Source organism: Neoarius graeffei, chromosome 25 (assembly GCF_027579695.1).
Source record: "Neoarius graeffei isolate fNeoGra1 chromosome 25, fNeoGra1.pri, whole genome shotgun sequence".
NCBI lineage: Eukaryota > Metazoa > Chordata > Actinopteri > Siluriformes > Ariidae > Neoarius > Neoarius graeffei.
The window spans coordinates 3303033-3319119 of NC_083593.1; the positions used below are offsets into that span (position 1 = coordinate 3303033).

The 16087-nt window shown below is 38.6% G+C and overlaps 1 protein-coding gene across 7 annotated transcripts in view; it reads left to right on the forward strand.

The window, feature by feature from the left end:
* LOC132873435 (protocadherin beta-15-like) overlaps positions 1 to 16087 on the forward strand; it is a 246338-nt gene that overhangs the window by 88793 nt on the left and 141458 nt on the right. The window lies entirely within an intron of this gene.

Consider the following 16087-nt stretch of genomic DNA (forward strand, 5'->3'; position numbering starts at 1 on the left):
CAGCTGCCATCACCTCCTTCAAGACTTTTCAACCTCATTACAAAGTTTAACAAGAGCATCAGTGGTTGATTTACTCCTTCTAAATCCTGTTTGATAGCTTTTAAGCAAGCATTTCTTTTCTAAGAAATAATTCAGACGACCCACTCCAATTTTTCAATGAGCTTTCCTAGGTGTGAAGTTAAAGCTATGGGCCTGTAATTACCTGGGTTACTAGGATCTTTCCCTGGCTTAGGAAATGGAAGAATTGTTGCCTTTTTCTATGTTTTAGGTAATTTTCCTTCTTTCCAAATTTGATTAAATAACTCAAGTATCTTTTCCAGTATTTCCACAGGTAGTTTTCTAAACATAGCATAACACAAATTATCACTTCCTGGTGAGGAGTATGCTGTATTAGCTACTGCCATTTTCAATTCTGACATATTAAATTCATTATCAAGTATAGACCCTGTTTCAGGTTTAACATTTAGGATACCTTCATTCGCCTTTAATATATCCTCTTTCCTTTTTTTTAAAACAATCGTCTAAATGATCACCTTTATGAATATCTGCAAATATTTTACCCAACATATTAGCCTTTTCCTTATCTGATACAGCTTTGAAATTCTTGTCATCAATTAGTACAGGAATACTTGCAGGCTTATATCTACCTGACATCTTTTTGACCATCATCTACATCTTATCTAAGGTTGTTTCCCTTCCAATTGTAGAGCAAAACTGTCTCCAAGATTCCCTTTTTACCTCTTTAATTACTTTCCTCGCTAGAGCCTTTTTCTTTTGGTATTCCACAAGGTTATCTGTAGTTAATGTTTTACGCAGTTTTTTAAAAGCTTTATTTCGGTCTTTAATGACTTCTTTACATTTATCATTCCACCATGGAACATTCACTCTCTTCTTCTCACTCTTACTAATAGGAATGCTCTGACTAGCTGCAGTAAGAATGAGGATGCTTAGGTTATTATTCATCTGCTCTATAGTTTGATCAATTTTTGGAATATTTTTCATTTCTTCATTGCAACTTTTTAAAAATTTCTCCCAGTCTGCTTTCATAAAATGCCATTTATGAGGAATGTAACTTGCTTCAGTCTTCATTTCAACTTCAATTTTACAAAAGATAGGAAAATGATCACTACCAATGCTTGTTTTCTGGTCTACCTCCCATTCACATTTACTGGCTAATTTCCTATCAACTAAAGTCAGGTCAATACATGAGGTTTCATTCTTATATATATTCATCCGTGTACCACTGCCATTATTTAGACATGCTAGCATTCTTTCATTTATCATTTCTTCAATAGTCTCCCCATTTAGATCTGTGCGTTTACTTCCCCATAAGCTATTATGGGCATTAAAATCCCCACACCATATCTCTCTATGAGATCTTTTGATAATGTTTATCAACAGTTCATTTGTTAAAGCTTTACATGGGTTATAGTAATTAATAATTATGTATTTACCATTATCTCCATTAAAAATTTCAGTCACAATACATTCATGTTCCTCAGCTGTATTCAAATGTCTGTATGACACTCCTTCTCTGACAAAGGTCATACACCCTCCTCCTCTATCTTTCCCCCGTCATATCTAATGTTGTTATAACCTTTTAAGACAAAATCCAAATGTGGTTTTAACCATGTTTCCTGTATACAGATAACATCTGGTTTACTATTTAATTCATGCACATACCTTTTAAACTCTTGTCCATTTGCAATCAGACTTCTTGCATTCCACTGAAGAATGATTAACACCATTAGACATTTAACCAACTTGAGATTCTCCATATTTATTATTTAACTTTTCATGAATTTCATCAGCTTTGGTTGTGGTACCCAAAAATTCATTTGCAGTTTCCACAACTGATTTAATTCTGTCACTCTTCCTAGAGTGCTGTATTGTGACATTAACTATAGAACAGATAAATGCTATAAATTCATTTTTCTTGATCAGTAGAGTCTCTTTTGAAATTCTTGTTTTGCAATCACAACATTCTATCACTGGGTTAGACCTTGGCAGGCCTACTTTTGTCTGTTGATATATATGGTTCCCACCATTCTGTCTTGGAGTCCAAGAATTTTGCTCTGTTGGAGATACAAATCTGTTAATATTCACGTCTTTCTTATTTTTATTTATCTCCTTTAGTGCATTAGCATATGACACCTGATGAGTTAGTTTGTATTTCTGAACTTCCTTTGCCTCCTTCTGTCTCTCACACCCTCCATAAGCAGCACTATGCTGACCTCCACAGTTGCAACATTTTAACTGAACATTCCCCCCATATTTCCCAGAATCATGTTCGCCTCCACATTTTGCACATCTAAGTTTACCTCTACATTGTGCTGCTACATGGCCAAAACGTTGACATTTAAAACATCGTATCTGAGGGGGAATGAATTCTCGCACTGGGTAGCTCATGAAACCCATTTGGACTTTAGCAGGCATTTCATTCTTAAAAAAAGAGTAAAACTGACAAACACTCTGTTTTTTCTTTGCCTTTAGTCAAGCGTTTTGCATTGACTATTTCTGTCCCTTTCAGATTGTTCTTGACCTCATCAGTGGACACTGAAACTGGAATCCCAGTTATAACTCCTCTTTTCTTTGCCGCTATTCCTGGGATATGTGATGTTATTTTAGAATGATTTAATGTAGTCTTCTTGAAGATCTTATCTCGCTGAGCTTCAGATGCTGCAAAAATCAGTAGCCTACCATTTCCCATAAATCGAGCAGGATTAAATTTTACCTATTTCTTTTTCTATTGCTTTAGTAACATGAATGGGGTGTAGATCTGGCCCTCCTTGTTGATCAAACACTATGATTACTTTCCAAACCTCTTTGTCTGGCTCCTTGGTTCTAGTTCTTAATTCAGGTTTGCTCCTTTTAACAGAGTCTACAGATTCATTGCTGCTGTTAGAATCTAATCTTGGTCTCACTTGTTTTTTCCTCATTTCCTCCCAAAACATTTCATCATTACCCAAACCATAATGATCTCTTATATTACTGCCATCTGATTCCTCTGACATTGTCCACTTTACATTCACTGGACAGTAGTTTCCTTTCAAACCTCCCGCGTTTGTTATCATTGTCCCAGCAAACTACTGCTGCTGCTGTCCCTCATGGAACTAACCTTTCCACTCACGTACTCTCACCAATCTTTTCGCGGGCTTACGGGTCTTCTTTGCTTATTTGGCATCCAATTTATCGGTGTATTATCCCCACCCTCTTCTTCTTCTTCTTCTGTCAATTTATTGGCGGTTAACAATCGATGTGTATTACTGCCATCTACCGGGCTGAGGTGTGATCTCAAGGGATATTAATCGTTGCAAATGCCTGCATGAGGATAAATCAAAACTGAGCTGGCCAAATTGTCTAGAATTTGTGTAGAATGCTAAACCACAGTGATTCATCCAATCCCGTGGGTTTTTCTCGGGGTCTGGGTACCTTAACACAATTTCCCCTCCCATTGGTGACATGAAAGGACAGTCTCGAGATTAATTATTCTGTGTTAACTCATACAGACGCGCGCGCACTAATTCTTCCCGTGGTATTCTCCACGAGGATAAACCAGTTCTTCCCATGATGACCAGTCACGAGGATAAACAAATCGTCCCATGAAACCATTCATGAGGATAAACAAATCTTCCCATGATATCGCCACCTTCTGCTCCGGAGTGGTTAATGACCTTTCCTGGCGACATTTGAACGTATTCCATTTCCGGTAGAGACTAAACTCGATTACATTGAGTTTGTTTTTTTTAGTTCAATCAGTTTCAATCAACATGAAAGAAACTAGTACATTCAACATTTTCTATAAACAACTTAAGTCTACTTGACTAAACCATGTTCACAAGCAGAATATAAATTAATTGTGTTGCATTTACTAACTTCATTTTTCATCTTAATTTTGGCATTTTGTTACTGCAGACTTTTAATCCTGTTTTTTCCTTGTTCCTAAACCTCAGTCTGGTTTTTGTGGCACTTCACTGTTTGGGGCCATGCAGACATATTTCCATTTTGGGATGAGCGTTAGTACAAGTGGTTGCACTGAGCGCTTCCTAATCAGAGCTTTTGAAATCATCTCTAAACTCTTCACTGCCACACATGGCTCAGGATACTGGTTTTGTTTTTTGTTTGTTTGGTTTTATTTTGGGATACAGAGAAATGTTGTGTGCGCCGACTTTCCTGGCAGTGTTCTCTAAAATTCACAGCAGGCTCTTGTACGTGAAATTTATCAGTGCTTTAGTGCATTGTTCTTTCTGCTGTGGCAGGTTACTTTTTCATGTTTGCTGAAAATTTCAGATGATAATTTTTTTCCTTGTTTATTTCTTTAGGGTTTTATTTTTATGTTAAAGTAATTTTAAAGCTCTCTTGTGAACAGACAAAAACATGCACTCTGTTACCATAACTTTGTCAAATATGTTTTCTGTCTAATGCATAATTAACAAGATGATCACACACCAGGGACTTCAAAATCATCACATCTCACAATGACAGCACTCTTACTTTGGGTTATCCTCTTAAACCAGGCCAAAATAATCCCTTTGGCTTAACTACAAATAAAAACAATAAGGAGAGGCATTAAAATAATTAGCTGGCTTTTGGGCAGGTTGGAACAAATTATCAGTTATTACTTTCCTCATCACAGTCATAATCAAATCTTGAGATGGTCATCTATCTATCTATCTATCTATCTATCTATCTATCTATCTATCTATCTATCTATCTATCTATCTATCTATCTATCTATCTATCTATCTATCATTGCATCACTCAATTTCTCCTTTGTTTATTTCATGTTACTTTTGAATACTCTTCAATATTTAGCCTGCATGCTTTGCGCAGGACAGTTACTATGTCCAATTAAAATGGTTTTAATATTTTTAATGGGGTCACATACAACCATATTTAATATTTTATTCTCCAGTTCCTGACAACTTGGTGTGAAATTATCTCCTTATGTTTGTTTGTTGTTTTTTTTTCACAATCACTGATGATCATCTGTGTTCTTCTCTTCTGTGTGCATTTCTCTGAATTTGCTTTTTGTGTTCATTCCCTGAGCAGGAAACAAATCAAGAAGAGGAGAAAAACTATGTCGAATAAAACACTAATCTTTTTGCATTTTTGTTTCTTTTTCATGCTCTCTTCATTGGATCACTTGTTTTGTGCTTCACAAGGTAAGGACTAATCTTATTTGTTTATTCTGTTAGTTGTGTGAATCATGATTTGTATGTTTCAGGGTTTTTTTAAATTACATTTTTTTCATAAAATTAAAAGTGAAAATATTTAAGAAGTTGTCAATTACAGAAAAATATAACCTGTAGATCACATTGCATGTGCACCTGTGGTTCAGGTATTTCCTTTAGTCACCTCGACTAAACAGTCACACAAACTTAATAATTAACATGAAACTTTGGGACACAGATTTTATGAAGTGTTTCTGCTACCTGTACAGTTACACAAACGCTCCATGTGTCTATAATGTATCTACTGAGGTTCTTTACACTGTTAATGATGGGTTACAGTCAGATCTCTTTCATGGAGGATTTGTACATAAATGTAGCTTTACCAAGACATTCTCCCTTAGGTGTATTAAAGTCTACTCACTTGAAGACTTTTTGTGTTTTTACAATGGTAATTTGAATCACACACACACACACACACACACACACACACACACACACACACACACACACACACACACACACACACCATTTCCAGAAAACTGGAATATTTTCCAAAATGCAATAAAAAAAATCTGATTTGTTAATTCACGTGAACCTTTATTTAACTGACAAAAGTACAAATAAAGGATTTTCAACAATTTTACTGACCAGCTTCATTGTATTTTATAAATATGACACTTTTTAATCATCTGGGATCTGAGGATACGAATTGCTGCAGTTTGACAGCTGGATTTTTTGTTCCATTCTTGCTTGATACAAGACTTCAGCTGTTCAGCAGTCCGTGGACGCTGTTGTCTGATTCTCCTCTTCATGATGCACTGTACATTCTCAGTAGGAGACAAATCTGGACTGGTAGTAGACCAGTCAAGCACACACACTCTGTGTCTATGAAGTTTTGCTGTTGTAGCTCATGCAGAATGAGGCTTGGCATTGTCCTGCTCAAATAGGCATGGACTTCCTGGGAAGCAATGTCGCCTTGATGAATGTCTCTCTAAAATCCCAATATATGCCCCAATATATCAATGGTATCTTCACACATATACAACTCACCCATGCTGTGGGCACTGAGCCCCCCCATACCATCACAGATTCTGGCTTTTGCATCTTTCTCTGATAACAAATTGGATGGTCGTGTTCACCTTTGGCACTAAGAACTCGATCTTGGATTTTCCCAAAAACAAGCTGAAATGTGACTCATCTGACCACAGCACATGTTTCCACGGTCCTTCAGTCCATCTGAGATGAATTCAGGCCCAGAGAAATCAGTGGCATTTCTGCACAGAATTGATGAATGGTTTCCTCCTTGTGTAATACCGTTTCAGGTTGCATTTCTGGATGCAGCGGCGGACTCTTAAGTGATGACGGTTTTCCAAAATACTCCAGAGCCCATGTGATGGTTTTTCAGGCAGTGCTGCCTGAGGGCTCGAAGGTCATACACACTCAAGACTGGTTTCTGACCTCACCCTTTATGCACCGAGATGTCTCTGAATTCCCCGAATCTTTTCACATTATTATGTTCTGTAGGAAAGACCTAAAATCTTGGGTTGAGAAATGTTCTTTTTGAATTGACTCACAATTCTCTTACGAATTTTGGCAAAAAGGACTGAGCCACACCACATCCTTGCTTACAAAGACTGAGCCTTTGGTGCTGCTCCTTTTATACCCAATCATGTGACCAATTTACCTGCTTATTGTGGAATCTTCCAAAATAGTGTTACTTGAATATCCAATAAACTTTTCAGTCTTATTTTGCCTCCATTCCAACTTTGAGTGTGTTGCAGGTATCAACTTCTTGCTTTCACTGTAAAAAATAATTTGTTGTGTTAACTTAAAAAAGTGATTAACCTGGTTGCCTTAAAATTTCAAGTTTGTTGAAACTCATATAGTAAGTTAGCACAATGCAACTTGATTGCCTCATTATGCTAACTTACTATATGAGTTTTAATGAACTCAAAATTTTAAGTTAACCAGGTTACTCACTTTTTTAATTCAAAACAACAAATATTTTTACAGTGTTGTTTATATTTGCAAAATACAATTAAGTTGGTCAGTAAAACTATTGAAAATATTTTCTTTGTACTTTTGTCAGTTAAGTAAAGCTTCATGTGAATAAACAAATCACAGATTTCTGTTTTTATTGCATTTTGGAAAATATCCCAAATTTTCTGGAAATGGGGTTCACACACACACACGCGCGCAGACACACATGTGCGCACACACGCACACACACACACACACAGTGTCCTCCGTGATGATTTGTAAATTAGTATTACTTAGAAAGATTCAGTAAAAAGGATTAGATAAAAATCCACCTTCTGGTGAAGTCGTTTCATCTCACACTGAAAAAAGAGAAAAATCCAACCTTCAAGTGAAATAAATTTATTCAGAGAAAAACAAATCCCTCATCAAGAAATATATTTTCAAAAAATGTGTCACTATTATTGGCACCCCTGGAAATGATAATGAACACAGTGTAACTGAAGCATATTTCCTGTTTAGATTGTACATGTTTGAGTTGATTGGACTCTGTCGGAACTTTCACCCTGTAATCCATGACTTCCTGATTAACTGGGGAACAAATATGAGGTGACACAGAGGCCAATTTCCCTGACTCATCCACTGTATATACATCATATTTTTTAATGTTCAAATGTTATCATATGAAACCTAAGGCTTTGAGAGACTTCCTGCAGGAAAGGAACAGTCAGTCAAATTATGACATGCTTACTTGAGAAACCAGGGGTTGTTTTCTTTAACTCACAAAAATATTAATATCTCAGTGATGCTGGGGAAAAAGTTACCTTGTAGCATTGTAAAGATTTCATAGAACTAATTCCCTCAGATAAAACATACACAAAACAGGAATTAAACATAAACCTCTGTAGAATATAGACGTTTTGAATGAATCTGAAGGTTTTCTGCAACAATTTTAATCATAAAATATTGTACATCCAAGCCTGTGTTGACATATTTGATGTGATGATGAAAAAAATGGGCATGTTTTTGGGGTTGATATGATGCTGAGTCCAGACTATGATTATGCAGCCAAACCAGGTCCACTTTTTACATCCTGCTTCATTTGTGAACCAGATCATCTCAGATGTGTACTGTTTTTGTGATTAGAATTTTTATATCCAAAATATTTATATTACTTTTAAGGAAATTTCTTATAAGGCTTTGTCTCACAGTAAAATAATAATAATAATAATAATAATAATAATAATAATAATAATACCACCTCGCCGGGGTCGGAGTCCACCAGAGGGGGAGGTATTGTTTTCAGTCGGGTTTGTTTGTTTGTTCGTTTGTTTGTTAATGATATTACAGGAAAACTGCTGGATCAATCTTCATGAAATTTTCAGGATAGATGGGCATTGGTTTCAAATAGAACCTTGAACATTTTGAGGGTCATCCGGTCAAGGTCATCAAAAAAGTCAAAATTGTTTTGGTTGTGTCTCCTGCTTCATATAGAGGCACTGGCCACTACACCATCATGCTATAAGAATGTAAAAGTGTAACAATTGCGTACTGCGCATACACATGTTCTGATTAAAATGGCCGGTGAGTGTATACAATTCGGTTCACCATTCGAAATAAATGGACTAAATAAATCGCTTTCAGACATGTTTATGCTTATTACAGAGGGAAAATGCGTTCCACTGAGCTCTAGCACCGGGCCATTTCCAGGACATAAGAGTTTGGGTCAGGGCGACAGCGTGTGTATGTCAGCCTCGGTTTGGAGGTTTCAGTTTCAAAAACTGTAAGAGGCAAGAGTAGAATAATATAAAGTACAGACACTTGGTATATTTTACTTCTGTGATTTTTAAATTGTTCATTTTTGGATTACACTCCATTTTTGTGTCTACTGCCTCATAGAGTAAATATATATGCTATATTTACTGTATGGACATGGGATCAGAAAACTATTTTTATTTATAAGCAGTCACCACATGGACCCATAGGGGACTGATTTTTTCGCAATATCTTCCTTCATATTCATCATAAGTGCTACTGGGCAAGGTTTGTTTTGCCTGGAAACACTTGTTATTATTATTATTATTATATATTATTATGTGGTAGTGACCATGCGCTGAGCAAACAGGAAGTAGAGGGCGCTGCGCTGCGTGTTGGTCTGCATGGAAAATCTGCTTCCGATTATTGGTGATTTTAACTTTCTACATCGCGTTTTGAGTCCAGTAATTTGTGGATTACCTTTCAATGGGGATTATAGAAGAGTTATGAAGTGGATTTATGGACTGTTGTGAGCGTCGTATTTCACACCAGCAATTTGACAGCATTGACGGATCACATCGGTATGGCTGTTAGCATTACTTGTTATGATGCACCTACTCTGAAGAGGATTAACGAACACATGGTTAAGTCTAGACTATCCTGGAGCATATATCAAGACCTGAAATCACTTGACCTGTTGAGACCCGATGTCACTAAACGTGGAAAACGTGCAGGTGTTCCTAAGGTGAGAAAGTATGATTACATCGATGGGGTGAATGTAAACAATCTCAGAAAAGTGAAGAAAACAGCTAATGACTATCTCACAGTTGGGTGTGTAAATGCATGGTCATTGAGGAACAAAACCTGTGATTTCTATGACAACATTGTTGACGAACACTATGACATTTGTATGGTTACTGAAATGTGGTTTGATCATCATGATGCTGTGCTGCAGACTGAGGCGACCCCTGGCGGATACTGCCTCCATCATTTGCCCAGATGTGAGAGATCTGGAGGTGGAGTGGGCCTCCTCTGCAAACAGACTATGAAACCACAACAGAAGATACCTAGATCTCCATGGAAGTCATTCGAGCACTGTGAGTGGACTCTGAACTGTGGAACTCACATACTACTCGTGGTGGTAGTGTATAGGCCACCCTATTCAGAGGTGAACAGATGCACAGTCAATGACTTTCTGAATGAATTCAGCACTTACATGGAATTTGTCATCACCACCCCACATAAGCTGCTGATCGGAGGAGATTTTAATATCCATGTTGAGGACAGAGAAGCTACTGACACCAAGAAATTCCTGGAGCTATTGGAGTGTCTTAATCTACGGAATCATGTGCAGTCACTAACACATGAGAAGGGCCACACACTTGACTTGCTGATTACTCGAGACTGTGATGACATCATGCTGGATCCACCTGAGACTATGCATTTCTTGTCAGACCATGCGGTTGTCAAGACTTGTATGAAGATCCGCAAGTCAATGTGTGAGACCAAAGACATTCAGTTTAGGAGAATTAAGAACATTGACCTCGACCATTTTAAGAGAGACATTATACAGAGTGAATTGGGTAACATGAAAGATATGTCTGCTACAGAGAAAGCAGAGTTGTATGACAAGTCCTTGAGAAGTTTACTGGATGTACATGCTCCCTTGATCTCTAAGACTATCAGGATCAAGTACACTTCACCGTGGTACAACACATAACTCAGATCTATGAAGAGAGATAAACTAAAGTTATGGCCCTTTTCCACTACCCTTTTTCAGCTCACTTCAGCTCGCTTCAGCTCACTTCAGCCCAACACGACTCGCGTTTCGACTACCTTAGAACAGCACGACTCAGCTCGCTTCAGCCCTGCTTAGCACCCAAAACTCGCACGGTTTTGGAGTAGGGCTGAAGCGAGCCAAACCGAGCTGAGTGAGGCTGGGGGCGTGAGCAGACACTCCCCTGTGCACTGATTGGTGAGGAGGAGTGTCCTCACATGCCCACACATGCCCCGCAAGCACGCTGGGATCTGTAAACACCGTAAACCCGGAAGAAGAAGAATTACGAATTACGAGAATTTCTGAAGCCTTATGCGCCTCGCCTCATCTATACGCTCTTGCCAGTATCTGTTGGCATTGTCGGTGACAACAAGCCACAGCACCAAGACCAGCAACACTAACGACTCCATGTCCTCCATGTTTATTGTTTACTATCCGGGTCGTGAGACTACCGCTTAAAAGATCATTGATGTCACTGTTTGCACCGCTTAACGACATCACGTGACATCCACCCACTTTCGCTAACTCCACCCAATGTGTCCACCCACTTCCAGCCAGCACGGTTCAGCGCGGTTGTAGTCGAAATGCAACTCCAACAGCCCCGCTCAGCTCGACTCAGCACGGCACGGCTCAGCCCAACTCAGTCGCGTTTGTAGTGGAAAAGCGGCATTAGAGAGAGCTTGGTTGAAATCACAGACAGTTGATGACCATCTGAAATTTAAGCAAGCTAGATCTGAGTACATCAGGAGGTGTAATGAAGTAAAGACGATATACTACAGCAATGAGGTTCAGAAATGTGGTAGTGACCAACAGAAGCTGTTTAAGTTGATTAAGAACCTTACAGAGGGTGCTGCAGTTTCTCTGTACCCTGAGTGTATCAGCGATCAGCAACTGTGTGAAGATTTCTCTATTTTTTTCATTGACAAAATTGATAAGATAATGAGTGATATCGAGGACATCATTCACTCAGTGAATATTCCTAACATGTGTGACTATGGTAGCTGTGCTCCTAGAGATTACCAGTTTACTGACTTTAATATGTTGTCCACTGATGATGTTAGGAAACTCATCACCAAGTCCAAAACCAAGTCATCACGGCTGGATCCAATACCCACAGCCCTCCTGAAGCAGTGCATTGATGTGCTAATCCAGCCAATCACTGATATTGTGAACACTTCTTTGCATGAAGGTGTCTTCCCCAGCAACTGGAAGATTGCACTCATCATACCACTGCTTAAGAAGATGGGACTTGAGCTTATATTCAATAATTTTAGACAAGTGAGTAATTTGTCATTCATGTCCAAGCTAGTTGAGAAGGCTGGCCTCACACAGTATGTAGTTCACCTGAAGCAGATCGACAGATTCTCCAGCATGAACTCTGCATACAAGGAGTACCATAGTATGGAGACATTGTTGGTAAAAATTCACTCTGATATTATCGACAACATGGACTCTCAGAAGGTGATGCTACTGGCCCTATTGGACCTGTCGGCCGCCTTCGACACGGTCAGCTTGGACATACTCACCAGTATATTTCGGAGCCAGTTTCACATCTCAGGAAACATACTTTCCTGGTTCCAGTCCTACATACAAGATAGGGCCCAGCGTGTCATCATTAACAATGCAATCTCTGACCATCACAAGCTGAAGTATGGTGTCCCTCAGGGAAGCTGTGCTGGTCCGGTGGTTTTCCTGGGATACCTGTGCTCCTTGTATGACATCATCAAGAAGCACCTGCCTGTGGTCCAGGTCGGCGGATATGCAGATGACCATCAGCTGTATCTTTCATACAAGCCTGGAGATCACTTATCTGAGACCAGTGCTGTTGACAGCCTTCGTGCCTGTATCTCTGAGGTCAGGGCATGGATGTTATCCCATCGGTTGAAGATAAAGGACATGAAAACTGAGTTCATGATACTTGGAACTCCACAACAGCTTGCAAAAGTGACAATTCAAGACCTTGAAGTTGGAAACTCTTACATCAAGCCTGTGCAGTCACTAAAAAACCTCGGTGTGGTCTTTGACCAGCAGCTCAAAATGACTCATCATGTGAACTATATATGTCAGAAAGGTCATTATCAACTTAAGCGAATCAGGCAAATACAGAAATATTTGGACAAACCAGCCACAGAGAAAATTGTCCACGCGTTTGTGACTTCTAACGTAGATTACTGCAATGCCCTGTTGTATGGGGCCCCAAAGTGTATGATCAAAAACTACAAAAGCTGCAGAATTGTGCAGCCAGAGTTGTGTGTGGTGCCCAGAAGTACGATCACGTGACACCACTTTTGAAGGATCTCCATTGGCTGCCAGTTTCGTATCGTATCTTATTTAAGATCGCATTATTGACATACAAGTGTTTGAATGGGCTGGCACCGAATTACCTTAAAGACCTTATTGAGATCTATACTCCACAATGAACACTAAGATCCAGCAGCCAGGGCAACCTCAAGGTCCCTATAGGACTCAAGTTGGGACCCAAGCCTTTACTCATGCAGCTCCACAAGTATGGAACTCCCTCCCCATTGATATTAAATTCTATGATCTGGACTCTTTTAAGAAACATCTTCAATCATACTATTTTAAACAAGCATTTTAAATTGTATATTTATACATATATACATATGTTTTTAATTTTATTATATTTGTTATTTTATTATTTTTACTTCATTCCCTGTGTTATGTACGTGCATTGAGATTTTTATTTTCTGCACTGAATAAATAAACTGTTAAACTGTTATTATTATTATTATTATTATTATTATTATTATTATTATTATTATTATTATTATTATTATTAATTTATTTATTTTTATTATTATTGTGTCGCTCACTGTTTTTGTCAGTAGCAATAATTTCATGAAATTCAGTATCAAAAAGATTCCTCAAATTTCAAGGACTTGACAGAAGATCATTGCAGAGCAGATCATAACAGTTTTCTGCAACTCAACAATTCTTGTTCTGATACCCAGGTCATCTAATCTCTTTGATAAATGTCTTGGTGTTGTGCTGAGTGCTCCTTTTATATTTGGAATGACTTTTGTACTCATATTCCAAAGCTTTTTTTCATATTCCATAGCTCTTGCAAGGTCTTGGTACTTCTCTCTTTTTTCTCTCTTTTTCATTTACTTTCCTGTTGTATGGTACAACAAAGTCTATTATTCTGCATTCCTTCTTTTCTTTATCAATAAATACAGGATCAGGTCGTCTGGCTTCTCTGGCACAGTCAATCTGGGTGTTGAAATCCCACAGTAACTTACAGCTGTCATTTTCTGTTCCTGTTTCCAGTTGGTGTTCATACCATCTTTCTGTTACAGGTATTTTATACCTTTGGCACAGTTCCCAGTGAATTTTTCTTCCCACCCAATCATGCCAACATTTATACTCTCTTTGAGCGAGCATGTTACATTCACTTATAATGTGATTCACTGTTTGATTTCCCTCTCCACACGGCCCACACTTGCTTTCTTCCTGTGTTTTATCAATCCTTGCCTTGATAACATTGGTTCTTATTGCTTGTTCTTGGGCTGCTAAAATTATTGATTCAGTTTTATGTTGTTGTGGGTGGCATGGTGGTGTAGTGGTTAGTGCTGTCGCCTCACAGCAAGAAGGTCCGGGTTTGAGCCCCGTGACCGGCAAGGGCCTTTCTGTGCGGAGTTTGCATGTTCTCCCCGTGTCCGCGTGGGTTTCCTCCGGGTGCTCCGGTTTCCCCTACAGTCCAAAGACATGCAGGTTAGGTTAACTGGTGACTCTAAATTGAGCGTAGGTGTGAATGTGAGTGTGAATGGTTGTCTGTGTCTATGTGTCAGCCCTGTGATGACCTGGCGACTTGTCCAGGGTGTACCCCGCCTTTCGCCCGTAGTCAGCTGGGATAGGCTCCAGCTTGCCTGCGACCCTGTAGAACAGGATAAAGCGGCTAGAGATAATGAGATGAGTTTTATGTTGTATTCCAGTTCCTTTAAGCCAGAACCATCTTTCTTTTCCTGCCTCGTTATCTGTTTGTCTTAAAAACTGTCCATATAATGTTTTCTCTTTCCAATCGTGTTTCCTTTCAGTTTTCTTTTGATTCTTAAATTTACTCACACCCTCTCCTTGAAAATCTTCCATCTGTACTGCAGCCACAAGCAACCTTTCTTTGCTGATTCTCACGTAATTCTCTAATCCAAGCTGAGCAAATTCAATAGCATCTTCTATGCTCAAAAGAAAGACTTCCACCTTTTCTTCCTGGGGATGTGCTTGGATTGCTTTTGGGGTGCAATCCCTTATGCACTGTTATTAATTTTCTTGTCTTCCTATCGATATCTTGTTTTTCTTCCTTTGTCCAAACTAGAAAGTTAGTTGAGTACCTAATTAAAGAGACTGCCCAGATTTCCATCCCTTTAATCATGTTTTCCCCATTCAACTTCGTCTCAAGAACTTTTCTCACTCCTCTCTTAGACTCCTTTCTGATCTTTTCCTTCATTTCTTGCCATTTTACTTTATCAGTCTGTCATATTCCTAGACATTTGTAACTTTCTTTGTCTTCCAAAGATTTCATTACCTTGTCATTTGGCAGTTGTATCCCTTCTGATCTTATTATCTTTCCTCTTTGTTGGATCAATGTTGCACATTTTTCGATGCTAAATTCCATTCTAATACCATTTGTGAATATTCTGACTGGATAATATTATTATTATTATTATTATTATTATTATTATTATTATTATTGGGCGGCACGGTGGTGTAGTGGTTAGCGCTGTCGCCTCACAGCAAGAAGGTCCTGGGTTCGAGCCCCGGGGCCGGCGAGGGCCTTTCTGTGTGGAGTTTGCATGTTCTCCCCGTGTCTGCGTGGGTTTCCTCCGGGTGCTCCGGTTTCCCCCACAGTCCAAAGACATGCAGGTTAGGTTAACTGGTGACTCTAAATTGACCGTAGGTGTGAATGTGAGTGTGAATGGTTGTCTGTGTCTATGTGTCAGCCCTGTGATGACCTGGCGACTTGTCCAGGGTGTACCCCGCCTTTCGCCCGTAGTCAGCTGGGATAGGCTCCAGCTCGCCTGCGACCCTGTAGAAGGATAAAGCGGCTAGAGAGATAATGAGATTATTATTATTATTATTATTATTATTATTATTATTATTATTATTATTATTATTATCGGGTTTACTTAAGTATTTAATGAGATTTATTTTCTGTAAATTGCGTAAATTTGATTTTTATCAGATGTGGACATTTCAGATTGACGGGCTTACAATATTCTTTTTAAAACAGAGATATGTTTATATATCTATTTAAATGTACAACTTATGTGTTTGGCTGCTATTAGCACAGTTTGTAAGCATTTGAAACAAAACAAAACCATCATTGTGTTGATTCCTGGAGATTGCAGTTAACAGAAGTGACACAAATAAAAAGGGGATTTTAAAAAGA